We start from the raw sequence: 14078 nt of genomic DNA, 5'->3' as shown, positions 1-14078 counted from the left end.
TAACATTATCCTCAACCTATAAATTTGCTCAAGTTTTCCTCATTAAAAAAAAAAAGACAAAATCTATCTTGAATGCTAGTCACCCCTTTCTCTCTTTCACTTTCATTTAAGTTTTTCTCAGAAAGAGTAGTCTCTTCTCTTTATCTCCATAGTGACCAGACTACCAGTACATCACCAAATTGGTAAACTGACCAATGACTTCCTCATATCTCTGGCTGATTTTGACATTTTTTTTTCTTCATCACATTTGTTTATGTTATGACTTGATGTGGTTTTCTTCGGCTTTAGATTTGCTCAAAGTTTTGTATTTGTGGGTTTATAGTTTTCATCAAATTTGGGAAATTTTCTTGTGTTATTTCTTTAAATATTTTTTTCTGTCTCCCTCTCCTCTCCTTCTGTGATTCTGATTGCTCATATGTTTGGTCACATGATGTTCACAGAACACTGATGTTCTGTTCATTTTTATCTTCTCTTTTTTCTTTGTTTCATTTTGAATAGTTTCTATAGTTATATCATAAAGCCCACTAATCTCTTTTTCTTTAGTGTCTGATCTGCTGTTAATCCCATCCAGTAAATTTTTTGTTTCATCTACTGTACTTTTCATCTTTAGAAATTTGATCTGGGTCTTTTTATAACTTCCACTTCTCTCACTATGCTCATGCTTTCCTCCACCCTTTTTCCAACATTCAAAATATGTGTAATAGCTTGTATACTAATTCTATTTGTGTATACTCTATTAATTGCCTCTTTTCCTCATTATATGTCATATGTTTCTGCTTCTTTGCATGCCTAGTAATTTTTGATTGACTGCCAGACATTGTGAATTTTACACTGTTGGGAGACAAAAATTTTTTGGCATTCCCTTAAATATTTTTAGGTTCAATGAGTCTCAGTTAAAATACTGTTAACTTAAACTGTTGGAAATGGTTTGGTTCTTTTCATAACTTGCTTTTAACTCATCCACCAGTGCTCTCAAATATAAACTCTTCTTTTAAATATATTATCTGTTGTCTAGGGCTAATTTGGCCCCACTACTGAGTCAATACCCTTCTATTCAGAGTCCATGTATTAAGAGGTCTTTCTATTCTGGTTGGTGGGAACATGAACTATTCTTGGCCCTGTGGATTGTCCCACACCTCCTTTCTGGGAGTTCTTTTGCCAGCCTCAGCAGTATCCAGAAAGTGTGCACTGATCAGTACTCTTCTGCAGATCTCTGGAATTTATTGGGGTGACCTTGGTCAATAAAATTATATAGATTTCAGGTGTACAATTCTACAATCTATCATCTGTATATTGTATTGTGTGTTCACCACCCCAAGTCAAGACTCCTTCCATTATCATTTATCCCCCCTTTACCCTCTTCTACCTCCCTATCCTATTGCCTGTATCTATGAGGTTATTTTTTGCTCAATCACCTTTTTCAGCCAGCCCCACAACCCTCTCCCCTCTGACAGCTGTCATTTTGTTCTCTGTATCTATACGTCTGTTTCTTTTGTTAGTTTGTTTATTATATTTCACATATAAGTGAAATCATATGGTATGTATCTTTCTGTGAATGGTTTATTTCACTTAGCATAATACTCTCCAGGTCCATCCAGGCTATTGCAAAGGTAAGATTTCCTTTTTTTTTTTTATACAGTTGAGTAGTATTCCATTGTGTAAATGTACCATTGCTTTTTTATCCTCTCATCTACTGATGAGCACTTGAGCTGCTTCCAAATCTTGGCTATTGTAAATAACACTGCAATGAACATAGGGGTGCACATATTCTTTCAACTTGGTGTTTCAGGATTCTTAGGATATATTCCCAGAAGTGGAATTGCTGGGTCATAAGGAAGTTCCATTTTTAATTTTTTGAGGAAACTCCATACTGCTTTCCACAGTGGCTGCACCAACCTGCATTCCCACCAACAGTGGCTGAGGGTTCCCGTTTCTCCACATCCTCACCAGTATTTGTTGTTTGTTGATTTATTGATGAGAGCCATTCTGACAGGTGTGAGGTGATATCTCATTGCAGTTTAATTTGCATTTCTCTGATGAATAGTGATGCTGAGCATCTTTTCATATGTCTCATGGCCATCTTAAACTCTTTTTTATTTAAACTTAAATAAAAACCAGTGATCTAGTTGGGGGAAGTCTTATTTACTCATTCACTTCCATTCTAATTTACCTGTCTGAGAAGGCAATGGAAAAGGAGGAATAGTGAAAAGTAACAGCCTAAACATCAACTTGAAAGAGCAGAGAATCTGCCACACAAAACTGGCTCCTCACCCACAGCTTCTCCTCTCCCTTCTGTGTGGTTGGCAGAGATCCGGGGCTGTTGCCTCACAGCTGCCTGTTCCTCCTTTGGTGGCCCACCACAGGAATGTGACCAGGAGGCCGCAAGTGACAACGGGGCCTCCCAAGAGGGGAGGTATCAGATGTAATGGACATTGTGGATGAGTAATGCAGGTGCTTAGCTATATGTAAAACTTCGAAGTTAAGTCACAATAATTTTAAGATAACATGTACAGCCACCTAGGTAAAAAGCATGTCTAGGCACATACATGCTAATGAGAGGTATTGCTTTAAAAATTCATATTTGTCCCAGTAAAAGTGCAATTGCTTGAAACTTTAACAATTATTAACCCTGTTTAACATTATTTTCCCCCTACTTCCAAAGATCCTGGGGAGCGTTGGTAGCTGTAAGCCTGGAAGGCAGTGAACAAGCCAGATGGAAACCCAATTGCCTCTTCAAGAACTTCAAAGGGTGAACCTCACCGGACCAAAGCCACGAGGGCTGTTGAAATAAGCGTCAGGAGATTATCAGAGTCAGGAAACAGAGCCAGGTTAAAGCCAGTGATTCACTAAAGTCACAAGACAGGAACCAGAAGAATAGGGGTGGGGGCAGGATTCGCAGAAAAATTGTGCTGCCAGTTGACTCTGACCGGGTAGCTTTCAGTCCTTCACATGCAGAAGTCCCACCCCTAGGGCACCTTTAAAGTGCTGGAGAGGGCTTAGGCAGTGAGAAACCTAAATGGAGCTGGGACCCTTAGAGACCAGAGCATCTCCCGCACAAGGATTACTAACGTCTGAAGATGTCCACAGCTGGTAAATTGTGTTATCTCACTGTCCTGCCCTGACCCTGTCCTACGGGTCTGTCTCTGGCTGACCCCAGAGAGCAGGGGGCTGGATTCCTGGGACTGGCTGCTTTCTATGTGCTGAGTAGGTGTGAGTCCCCAGCTTTCAGACCTCCTCCTGTGTGCTGAGGGAACCGGCCCTCTTATCCGGCTGTCAGCCAGTGTCTCCCAGCTCTAAGCTCTGAGGTTTCAGGAAAGGGACATAGCTACTACCCACAACAAAGAACCTTGGGGCCTCTGGTGCCCACCTTCCTGTTTTGAGGATGCTTCTGCCCACAGTACTATTTCCAGTATTCATGAGTAACTGTTTATTTAGCATAGAAGCGTCCGGGAAGCTATGCTGCCCAGCAGTGTGGTGCGGCAGCAGTACCCTCCACTTCCCCTTGTAGCAGGCAGATCGTGATGGACAATGAAGCCTTTTACTGCGAATCACAGAAGTGTTCTTTAAAAAAGAACAAAAACTCAAAGCTTCAGCTTGGACTTCCCCACTGATACCATAAAATGGAAACTGGGGAGCAGCATATGGGGATGTGTGAGTTCCATTCTTGCTAATTCGCTGGTAAGGGTTTTTTTTTTTAATCCTGGCAGCATATTTAGACAAGGCGTTTAATTTTTATTAAGTTTATTTCTAAGTAGTTTATTCTTTTTTATTCTATTATAAATTAATTTTTTTTTGCAATTTCATTTTTGGATTGTTTATTGCTAGTGCGTAGAAGCCATTCCATTTTGTTAACTAAAATTATTAACCATGAAAATAAAGGCTAATCCTCATAATCCTGGCGTAAACCTTTCTTCAGATGTTTCCGTTAGGGCAGAATATCTTTGACTCTCTTGCTCACTTGATGTATCCTAAGTATCTAGAAGACTGCATGACATTAAGGTACTCCAAATATGTAATGAATGAGGAATATGTCACCCATTCCTCAATTGTGTTGAAATCATGCTCACACATCTGTCCTCCATATAAGAAGCTCTCTGAAGGCAGGGCTCATTCTAGTGTCCCAAGAAGCTTTCCTAGTACATGGCATACAACAGGTGCTTAGCACATGTCTGAAGAATCTATCAATGTCTAGCAAAGTGGGGTGTGGCATGAAGGGTTGAGCATATCACAGAAGGCAATCTCAAAGTATGGCTTTCCATTTCCTCATGCACATGTGAATTGGGCCAAAATGATCATTAAGGACATTGCTGCAACAATATAAAGAATATAAAGAAATCAGTCTAGAAGGAACACCTGCAACCTGAAGGGTGTGTGTGTGTGTGTGTGTGTGTGTGTGTGTGTGTGCAAGTGCACACATATGTGAACTTAGGAGGACATAAATCTGACGCTGATTGTGGGAGATTTGTGAATTGGTTTGTTGTATGTGGAATGCACATTCCCTATACAGGTTGGAATGGACTATAAAAAGCCTCTGAATGGAAAATGTAACAAACATTTTCTCTTGACAGCTTGCCACCCCGGGAAGGTACTTAACATGACCTACTTCCAAGGACACTTAACTCAGCCTATAGTTACACAACATAAACAGCTACTAAAGGTGGGTGGGCCAAATTTAAGATTCAGAGAGATTCAAATCCATTAATAAATCAGAAAATCCAATATCTATATATTTGAATCCTAACAAAAACTCTTTAAAGGGCAAGATAATAGAATTTTTAAATAACTAAATGTGTATTATAAAGTGTTACATTTAAACCTAAAATTAGATCCTAAGAATCTTTTAGTTTATGAACTAATATGAAACAATTACTCACCTTATAAATTTCTTGATTACCATAATGAATGGTAACAGATGGATGGCTATTACCCATGGCAATTATATAACAGCTTATTCTGGAATTTCCTCAGAAAAGGGTGGGATATTCAGAAATTAACAATTTCCCAAGAAATCTGGTTTTTATGATATTTAGAGACGTAGTTCTTTAGCTTGTCTTAGTTTTTGAGAAAGCGGAGAAAACTATATAATATCGACTAAGTATAATTTTAACTTTTTTTTCACTTGATACCAACTTTGATACTCAAGCAAAGTAAAATAAAAATTTTAAAAGGCTTAAAAATAGATTCTAACAAACATTTCACCAAACACAGCTGTTTCTAGTTCACTAAGTTAACTATTACAAAATATTTTAATGTGCTTTCTGGCAAACATAAATAAATAGCCTAATTTCATGGAAACGCCACATTTCCAGTTATTCATAATAGGTTGTAACAGTTTACGGATATGTAACTATTTCTACAGATTTCTATATCATAAAAAGGAGGAAAGATACTACCTACAGCTCTTAAAATATGTAAGATAGACTTTAATCCATGCTATAAGGGTGTATTTCATGCCAGAGACTATAAACTAGCAGCCATTCTGCAGATATTTTTAGTATGCACAATTAAAAATTGGTGTATTTGCCATAAAAAAAATCTGACTTGTCAGCCTCTCTTGAAAAAAATAATTAGATTTGATAACACTGGATTCACATTCTAACTTTATAGCAATTAATTGGCATTTAGCCGAGACTGACTTTAGAGGTACTTTAAAAGGCTGCCCCTTTTCAAAGGAGCATCGTCCTCCCCACCCATTCAGTGTAAATGCCATGTACTAACATAACACCTAGGCTGTTTCCCTCATTTATGTTACTTTTATGGACCTTGTAGGCATTTGAGATTGGGACCATGATATATAACGTGTATATTTAAAGGTAGAAAATATTCAATTGATTGAGAGAATGGCTCCACTTAGAAAATTCTTGCACAGACGTTTTGGAATGTCATATTCTTCAGTGTTGTATCTGTCCCTTGCCTATTTCTGTACCTTCCTTAGCATAAGGGTGTATGACTGCACCCTTAATGTTTTAAAGTTTCTGAGATTTTCTTACTGTTTTTACACTTTAGCTTCTGATAATTTTATGAAAAGACCAAATAATTTTATGAAAAGATCAAGAGTCTGATACTTTTTTGACTAACTGAAATATTTAAAAGTTATTTAAATTGAAATATTTTGTTACTTGGATATTCAAATGTATTTTCAATTAAAAAAACCCACCATGAAACAAAATGTAACCTGAAAAGACTATGAAGACACTGAAAAAAATGTGTCAGTCAGCTAAATTTTGTTGGGGCTTGAAAACAGGAAACATTTCGTTAACATAAAGAACTTTTTCTTTCCTGGGAACTAATGTTCCCTTTGGCTCTGTACTTTATGAGCTCTGACAAAAAAAGCAAATTTGTAATTTGTAAGGGAAGTGCAGATAAATTCTGAATAACTTACCCCAGCAGTTATCATTTTAGTAGTGGTTTGAGCTAAACAGGAAGTGAGCATCCAGTAATATAGTCCAATAAGTAAATCATTTCCAGGCAAATCAATCACTAGCACACTAGAGATTCTAAGAGGGGCGTTGTCGATATAAAAATAACTTATTCAAAAATAGCATAATTTATGACTTCTGGTTAGATGGAAGACTGGAAGTTTTATTAAAGTGGGGACCATGTCCATCTTTCCCATTATCACATTGCCAAAGTCTAGCTCATGTGCCACTCATAAGTACTTGTTGAGTAAGTGAAAGGAAGAGTACATGAGAGTGTTGAGCAAATAAGTCATTCAATAAATATTTACTAAATAATTCATGAAATAAAGTTGTTCAATACACATTTATCAAACAGATACATGAAAAGTACAAATTAATAATTCTTCTCTTATATCTTATTGAAAGTAACGATTAACATTTATTTATTTATTGAGTGATTGATATTTATTATGTTAAGTACTTTTGGATGTTGTTATTTAGTTCTCAAAATAACCCTATGAAATAAGCATTACAATACAAAATTTAAAACAAAACAAAAAACTGTTGAGTAATTGAGCAGTGTCACAAAGCTGGGGAGAGGCTTTGTAGAAATTTGACTATGATCCTATTCTATTTCTCATTTCCCCCCAATATTTATTCCCAATATTTCTGTTTTTAAAATTTCTTTATTGTTTAAAGTTTTACATATAGTATTACATATGTCTCCTTTTTCCCCATTGACCTCCCCCCGGCCACCCCCACCCTGAAATATGCTTCTATGGGTAAAACAGTCTATCTAATATCCTGGTATAGAAAAATCTACAAAATGTGTGGATATAAGACTACAATATCTTTCTTTACTGACCATTTCCTTCAATTTCTTTGGCCTTCACAAATTCAATGGGAACTATGAATTCTTTTGAAATAAACACTTTTCAATGACATTGTACTTTTTCAGAAAAATTACTTAGGTTGTATCATACCATAATTAACATTAGTGTTTCCCTTTTATTGTTATAGCATATTCTAATTAAAAAAAAATAAGAGAAAAAATACACTGATGTAATATAAAAGTATTAATCCATTACTTTTCTTTGAGTGATTTGTGTTTTTTCTTTAGGATGATTATATGTACCTACCTCAACAAAAGAAAGTTTAAAGTATCTATGTTTCTTAACTGAACATCATTGCTACTCCTTTCATTTCACCATGACTATTGAAAACAATTGTGTCAAAAATGACGCCCTCCCTGTGTCAGACAGGCCTGCTGGCACCTTCCATGGCAGGGCACCCCTCCAGGTGCCTCTCACCTCAGACACTCACTTTCCCATCAGGCTCCCTGTGGAGCCTCCATTGCTCTACAGGCCACATGGTGCCTGAGGCAGCACAAGAGAACCCCTAAGGCTGCTCCTTCCTCACGAGGGGGCACCTGTTCCCACACAGACCAAGAGCACATGCAGTGCCTGAAGCCCGCCCAGCTAGCCTGCCCTGGAAGAGGTCCATACCCCTTCTCGCCCTCCCCCAGGTTGCCCACCAGGCAGGCTCTGATGTGCATGGGCAAACAGGGTCCACCAAGCATTTAACAGCAAAGTGTCCTTCAAACCACCCCTCCCTGCTGACTTTGAGCATGTTTTCATATGTCTCTTGGCCTTCTGTATGTCCACTTTCACAAAGTGTCTATTTAAGTCCTTTGCCCATTTTTTAATTGGATTGTTTATCTTCCTTTTGTTAAGATGTATGAGTTCATAATAAAAAGAAAGAAAGCTCTCACCTTTGGAGGATAGTATCCATTAAGCATTTTGAAAACTGGTATATCAAGGGAATAAATCAAGTATTTATCATGACTCTCCTGCACGAATTCTACCTCAGGGTAGCCAAATAATTAGTAAAAAGAAGTTTCTCTTTTTAGGAGAATTCTAATTAATAAATGAAGAAGAAATGATAATATTACAAAATTATCATTTTGCAATCCCCAGTGAATGGATCCAGACAAGGATCATCAATGGCTGGTGACCTCAACAAAAGGGAGAAAACCAGCATTATGTGCTTCCGAATGAAACTGTATGGCACCATTTAGAAAGTGGTCTTGCCTAACGCCTCCCACTCCACCATATACACACGTATTTCAATGTGACTCGGATTAAGCCTCTATGAAAGTAAAGGATGAATATTGTATGATTTCACTCATCCGAGGTACCTAGAATAATCAAATCCATAGAGACAAAAAGTAGAGCAGTGGTTACCAGGAGATGGGACATGGGAGGCTCATGTTTAATGGCTGCAGACTTTCAGTACAGGCTGATAAAAGAGTACTGAAGATAAATAGCATTGATGGTTGCATAGCAATGTGAATGTACTTAATGCCACTGAACTGTTTACTTAAAAATGGTTAAAATGGTCACCTTATTGATATTTAACAACAATAAAAAAGTACTAGGATTACAGATATATGCATTTCTATTTTTTTTACAATGAGCAAGAATTTTATTTGTATTAGATAATAATTTTTTCAGAGAAAATATTTCAGAGAAAAGTCATAGGCTTTCTAGAATGCAGCTCTGGGCAGAGTGGGGCACAGGATGTTTTTTTAATTCTTCTTCTTCTAAGAATTTATACTCTAAGCCAGACAGCTCATATAAACATAAATATCAAAAGGCAAATAAAAAAATTTATAGAGACATATTAGCATATATTGGAGAAATTGTCTGAATCATTTTCATGTACAGCGAGGTATGTGAATAGTATGAGGGAACTCCCAATTATTTTGAAAGACCTGAAGAAACTGTATTGATTTCTAAAATCCCAGGCACATTGTACTAGAAAAGTTTTAATATGGGTAAACTGTACTTTTGTGGCATGTTTTCTATAGTCAGCGACAAATTAAGGGTACCATAGAGGTCAGTCTAGAATCGATGGGCTGGAACTTGGAATCTGAGCAAACTTAGTCAGGCTTGGACAGGTCTTCTAGGCTTCCCTCAGATCTGTTTACTCAGCTGTAAAATGAAGGGACTGGTCTCGATAACATGGAACGTCATTTCCTGAGGTTTTATGGCACCATGAAGGATAAGCTTGAAATCGCTATTTAGCATTAAAATTGTTTTAGTAAACTCTAATTCTCTTTGTTCCAAATATGTTATATTAATTACTCGGACATATATCTAGTATAGTCAACTTCCAACTGACAATGTTATTTTGCTATGTGTTGTAGTACTGGTGTTTTAAAATACGAGAAACTAAAAAAAATTACAACAAATTGTTAAGAAAGCAAATGGTTACACAGCAAAACTCCTTCAAACATTTGGAAATTGGGCATGTTGGCTAAAAACTCACACTGTTTAGAAAGTTAAGCTGTTAGGAACTTGTATGTCCTAAAAAGGTATTTCACTTTATTGATGGGCAATATAAGAATGTAATCTGAAGCATGACTGGCCATTGTCAAAATGATGGAGAAGGCGTTTAGCTTTGATGCCCTAATAATGTACTCTAACTTTATTCTTTCCATGTCCACTCTGGGACACAAAAATCCTATAAAATTAGCTTTATGTATGGACTTAATGTCTTCGTTAAATAGAGGCTGGTGGTGCAGCTCCTACCATGATTCAATTTCTCTCCCTCCTCTTCCCCCAAGTCTCTTTTCTCTGTTTCTTTGTCATCTTTACCCCACCACTTTCATCTCTCTGGGCTCCCTTTCATTCCTCTACACTATATTCCTGTCTTCTGTGTTTGGGTGGGAATTAGAAAGGTTAGAGAAGATGGGCCACATAATAAGCAGCAGATGTTGGCTATTTGTGGAGAGGCGAGGAAGAGCAACTTAAACGTGGCCTAGATTCTCCAAGTCAGGCCAGACTCCTCCTCTCGTGCCGTAGAAAAGAGAAAGTAAATTCCCCAGATCCATATGCTTTTAAGTTGCTAAAAAGCAACTTCTTCCTCCTTACCCTCACTGCTTCACACTACAGAAGCGAAGATATAAAAAGGAGGGGAAACGGGGATAACAGCAACTGTTAAAAAAGTTTTCATATAGATACAGAGAACATTTTGACAATTGCCAAATGGGAGAGGAGTTAGGGGGATAGGCGAAAAAGGTGATGGCATTCAGAAGTACAAATTAGTAGTTACAGAATAGTCAGGGAGATATAAAGCAGAGCATGGGGAATATAGTCAATAGTACTGTAATAAATACATATGGTATCAAATGGATACCAGATTTATTGGAGTGATCACTTTGTAAGTTATATAAATGTCTAATCACATGGTTATACACCTGAAACTAATATATTATTACTAGAGGCCCAGTGCACAAAAATTCATGCACTCAGGGGGTCCCTCAGCCTGGCCTGCACCCTCTTGCAGTCCAGGAGCCCTTGGGGGATGTCCTCCTGCCAGGTTAGGCCCACCTCCTGGGGGATCAGGCCTAAGCTGACAGTCAGATATCCTTCTGGCGCCTGCAAACCCTTGGGGGATATCCAACTGACAGCTTAGGCCCACTCCCCGCCACCGCCACTGCACTGGCCAGCCATGAGCTGGATTCTGGCTGAGCAGCGCTCCCCCTGTGGAAGCACACTGACCACTAGGGGGCAGCTCCTGCATTGAGTATCTGCCCCCTGGTGGTCAGTGCACATCATAGTGACCAGTCGTTCCTGGCCGTTCCGCTGTTAGGGTCAATTTGCGTACTATCCTTTTATTATATAGGATATGTCAACTGTTATTTAAAAATAAAAAAGGGTAAAAATAATATATTGTTGATTTTTTGTTTTGGTTTGGCTTTTGTTAATCCTCACCCAAGGGTATTTTTTCCATTGAGAGAGAATGGAAAGGAGGGAAAGAGGGTGGGGGAAAGGAGAGAGCGAGAGAGATAGAAACATCAATGTAAGAGAGACACATCGATTGGTTGCCTCCTGCAGGCACCCAGACTGAGGCTGGGGAGTGAACCTGCAACCCAGGTACATACCCTTGACCAGGAATCAAACCCATGACCCTTCATTACACAGGCCAATGCTCTAAATATTGAACAACATCTGCCAGGGCTATTTTTGATTTATTAACATGGAACTCATAACCAACAGAACTATAACTCATGCCTGAAGGAAAAGGAAGCTTATCTAATATGTGTTTTCTCCATAAGGCACATTACAACCTTCTTGTACTTATCAACATTAGGCAGCACTTTATTGCTAAGCTCAGGAGCCATTTTAAACAGTAAAATCACCAACAAAAAGCACAAAAATGAAAAAATGTAATACTTAGACCACAACAAGGACACTGCTTTACAGTATGAGAGCTAAAATAAGACAGCAGAGTGTTGCCTTTTTTGAGCTTAGCTGGAAATATGCATTGGGCTACCAAATTTTCAACCACCCTACACATGTCTACAAATTATCTCAAAAGCCCACAAGTATTATCTTGGGATTACAAACAAATTTTAATGAGTAGATGAATTGATAAATACAGAAGTCATAAATAATGAGGATCAACTCTATATTATTACAAAATCCATAGCTTTGAATTCTTTAATATATAAATATGAATTTATATTCTATATAACATGTTACATTTATATACATTTTATGTTATATAATATGTATGTGCTGTAATTATATACATATACATTATATAGCTTAATAATTTATTTTAATATTTCACTTCATAAGAATAGTGTGCATCTTAAATTTTTATGGAAAAGTAAAAAATATTCAACTAACTCCATGCTAATTGAATAATTTTATGCTGAATGCATGTCTTTTAAATGCCTGTCCTTGCTCTCTTTGAAACACGTTTTTAAAAGACTTGAGTTTATCTTATGAAATATATATGTCAGCATGTGAACCCTCAATAAATGTTAATTTAAAGGTGATTTCCATTGTGTTGGTAACTAAAGAAAATTTATGAAAGGGGTAAATGTTAGTGTTAATAGCAAACATTGAAATACACTGATAGGTCATCATCCAGGTTCTTTTAAGGAAATCTTTCTACATGATTTAAGTATAGCCTTCTAAAGAATAATATTATTTTGTTTATTTATTTTCCTGTTTTAGTTTGATAATATCTATGATTTGAGTAATTTCCTGTTCTTTTCAGTGAAAACTTCAGAGCAGAAGAAACCACTTCATGATCATTATCAACAGATGTTAAGTTGCTTGGTCCTTATTTTAAAGTATTTATGATTATTTATCACAGCTTTCCTGGGCTTATGTATTTAACACAAAATTATTTTTGATCATGTTTATAGGTACAAATGGCATGGCAGGTGTTTTTAATTACAAGTGACACAAAGTTTAGCTTCAACAATTGCTGTTGCAGAAAAAGATGACAAAATAGACACACAAGCTGCATAGTTACATATAAACATAAATTTAAAATAAATTTCCATTCATTACTGTCATCATCTCAAAAAGAGCCTTAAGATGGTAGTCATGGAACCCATGTTTTCAGTGAGGAATCTTCCACTATCTTGCCATTTAACTAGGCCTTAGTTTTCTCATCTATTATATGAGAAGGTCAGATTAGAGGTCTTTAAGATCCTTTTCGGGTGTTTATGACTCTAAATATTATTAATTAGAAGCCATATAATAGCAAAGCAAATCATTAAAATGTAAACGTAAGTATATAGACTGTCCTTTAATTAAATAATTAATTCCAAGGGAAGATTATAAAGATCTACCTCGTTTTAGGTATTCATTCATTCAGTGAATACTTACTTTGCATTTATTGAACCATGCTCTGTACCTACCCCTGGGAATCGCAAGGGTGAAAAAACAGACATATCCCTCACTTAGTGGAGGGTTAAGTTGCAGAGCAACATGTTTCAAGCCAGATCCAGCCGTGGGCAGAGGCAATGTCTTTGGCCTTAGAAGGGGTTCAGTATGCACACCAAGGCCTTTTCTGAACCCCTCCTTCCCTCCCAGTTTGCCATGGCATTAGCCTCTCCTTTTGCTAACTCTGAAATGGCAACTTTTAGAGGGTTTTTGTGTGTTTTTTCCAACTTAGACCACAGAAGTCGTCTATAAACCACCACTGCTGTGTTGGATATATGCTGCCTAGGCAGAGATGAAAGCTTCCTGTTTCTCTCCTTTATTAGTTTTATTTCTTAGCCTCTTAACCCACCTTTCTAACTACCATCACTCCAAAATCTCCCACTTACAAAGCAAAAAAAGGAAGTGTTTAGAATGAAAGGAACTCTTTAAAATAAATCTTATCTCATAAAAATGACATGTGTAACTTCCCTCGGTCTAAAATTTATTTAATGAGTGTAGGGTTTATCAATTCAATAAACTGCAGATTCTGCAGAATGCACAGAATAAAGATATAGCTGTAACACTGAAAATTTTAGAATACATTCTAAAGGTAAATACAGGGTGGGCAAAAGTTTACAGTTGTTTGTATGGAAAACAATACAGTAATTAATAAATAATACAATAATAAACTGTTTTGCATATCACAACCATAAACCTACTTTGCTCCACCTTGTATATGAAAACTTTATTTAACAGTTGCTGTTATCCCCGTTTCCCCCTCCTTTTTATATCTTAGCTTCTGCAGTGTGAAGCAGTGAGGGTAAGGAAGAAGAAGAAGTTGCTTTTTAGCAACTTAAAAGCATATGGATCTGGGGAATTTAAAGGGTGTCCCAGCCGAAACCGGTTTGGCTCAGTGGATGGAGCGTCGGCCTGCAGACTGAAGGGTCCC

The 14078-nt window shown here is 37.1% G+C and overlaps 2 protein-coding genes across 3 annotated transcripts in view; one reads left to right on the top strand and one right to left on the bottom strand.

Annotated features, from left to right (window-relative positions):
• Positions 1-14078, bottom strand: part of CCDC146 (coiled-coil domain containing 146) — a 114358-nt gene that overhangs the window by 49532 nt on the left and 50748 nt on the right. The window lies entirely within an intron of this gene.
• The window catches only part of FGL2 (fibrinogen-like 2), a 24425-nt gene continuing 13779 nt past the window's right edge, over positions 3433-14078 (top strand). For both annotated transcript variants that reach the window (XM_014536963.1, XM_005862906.2), the window contains exon 1: positions 3433-3678. The gene's annotated coding sequence lies outside the window, so the exon portion shown is untranslated. The remainder of the gene's footprint in view (positions 3679-14078) is intronic.

This window comes from Myotis brandtii, unplaced genomic scaffold (genome assembly GCF_000412655.1).
Source record: "Myotis brandtii unplaced genomic scaffold, ASM41265v1 scaffold17, whole genome shotgun sequence".
Lineage (NCBI taxonomy): Eukaryota > Metazoa > Chordata > Mammalia > Chiroptera > Vespertilionidae > Myotis > Myotis brandtii.
This window is presented reverse-complemented; position numbering and strand designations above follow the sequence as displayed.